Below are 2027 nucleotides of genomic sequence, written 5' to 3'. Positions count from 1 at the left end.
GTACGGAACTCACAGAGTTCCCCATGCCTCTGCATTCTGAGTACTGGTATTAAAAGTATTTGCCACTACATGTGTCAATGAAAGAAAAATGTTTAAGAATTTCATATCAGCTACTTCCGGGGGACAATGGGCGGGTTGAATATTCTGTGCCTTTGGCGAGGTTCATTTTGTTGCTAAACATTTCATCCTTCGCAGCCAAAAGACCCAGAAGAGTGAGGATGCGCTGACACCTCAGGTGCCAGGGCCGGCGCAGACCATTTCCAGCTCCCCGATGGCCATGGCTGTGGGTTTTAAAATGTATGTGGATCAGGCATGTAAGCTGCTGAGGAACTTGTCAATATTTACTATGAGACAATGGACAAAAGATGACATGCACTTGTCAGGCTGTGTTTGAACAAGGCCACTCTAATCTGGAATGGAAATGTTGTCACAGGGCTGGAAGCCCTTGCTAATTTTTTTGAGACGTTGCCTTCCAGAGAATTCCAGATCAATATGTTAGCTTGCCAACCAGTTCATGAGCAAACTACCAAGTGCCAGACTACAGTGCTTGTCGTGACCAGTGGAGTCGTGAAGTTTGAGGGAAACAACACTTCTTTAACCAGAACTTCCTGCTGACTGAGCAGAGCACTCCTAATAGCACGCCGTGGAAGACTGCAAGTGATTGCTTCCGTTTTCAAGATTGGGCTAGTATTTAAAGGAGCAAAAGCCCATTCTATTGGTCCATTAGTTCCAGCAAGAGAAGTTTAATGTGAATTAATATATTTCATTGCAAAAGTACTATAAACTTACGTGTATGTACTAAAACTAAATGTATGCATTTTTTTTTTATTCCTAGCAGCGTCTTTGCTAGATCAGCTGCCAGTTTGGATTATTGCCCTTAAGAGGTTTAAAGATAGTTTTTTTACATGCCTTATGCATATATTCCACTACTGATACTCTCAAGGTAATATTAAACACAATCTAGGTACTAAGATACTCACTGTGAACCCGATCTCTTGCACAAATGGAGTCCTCTTTGTAATTCCGTGCTATGGAAGAGCACAAGGCCCCTCTGTAGGAGGAAATAGTAGTTTTTCAGTTATTAGGGTAATTTCTCAATGAAGCACGTGCCTGTTTATGATTAACAATGGTATTAAAGTTTTAATATATAAGTATAGATATTTGAAGTCAGTTCAACTTAATTTTATGCTAGTGTTCTGACGTATTTCAATTGCATATAAGTGTATAATAGTCCTGCTGTTTTCTGACACTGACATGTTTCCTTTTGAAATGAAGTTATCAACTAGACGGGCGAAAAATGTTTTTGACTGATACTTACGTATTGGGTACATGTATGTAGTGGCAGTAGGAACTCAGAAACATTTTCTTGGAAGCTTCAAGTCAATATATGTATGTGATAAATGGGAGTGAAAATAGAAGCTTTAATGGGAGAGTATGGAATGAGAAACATAGAAATCTAAGACTGAAGCCAACACATGAGAGAGGTGGCCATACTCGCGTCCTACCTCCTGCAAGTGTAGCCTAGTTTCAGGATTGTATCCCGAAAGTGTCTAAGAATCCTTGCCAAGTGGTCCTAAAAACTGGATTTTAAGATCCTTTTACTCCCCTTCATACTTATCTCCAGTGTCCACCCTAGTTTGTGAATTCATAGGATTAAGATAGCAGCAGTAAACTTCGTCTCAGAGTCTGAAAGGTAGAAAGGAGGCTACTGCTCAATCCGTGTGTCCAAACTCCAAAGTCTTCCGTGTAGACCTCGAGCCCACAGCCTCCTGGGTCTTACCCACCACGCACAGGAATGATTTTCTTCTCTGGTGTTTGCACTGTCAACTGTATTACCTACTTTTTAAGATTAAGTCTATGATTTTATGATTTATTTCTGTATGGCACTGGATTTAAAATAATATTAAAATATTTCTGCTTATGGTTAAAAAAAAACAGAAATCAAGGAAAAGATCCTCATGATAAACTTCAAAGGAACAAACTCATTAACTTTATGTCTTAGCTTCTAAAGACAAAAAAAAACTTTT

General features: G+C 39.4%; 1 pseudogene; it reads left to right on the top strand.

Moving 5' to 3' along the window:
- Window positions 1-226: 226 nt before the first annotated feature.
- On the top strand, window positions 227-695 carry Nxt2-ps1 (nuclear transport factor 2-like export factor 2, pseudogene 1; annotated as a pseudogene).
- The last annotated feature ends 1332 nt before the right edge of the window (window positions 696-2027 follow it).

This window comes from Rattus norvegicus, chromosome 6 (assembly GCF_021556685.1).
Source record: "Rattus norvegicus strain SHRSP/BbbUtx chromosome 6, alternate assembly SHRSP_T2T, whole genome shotgun sequence".
Classification (NCBI taxonomy): Eukaryota; Metazoa; Chordata; class Mammalia; order Rodentia; family Muridae; genus Rattus; species Rattus norvegicus.
This window is presented reverse-complemented; position numbering and strand designations above follow the sequence as displayed.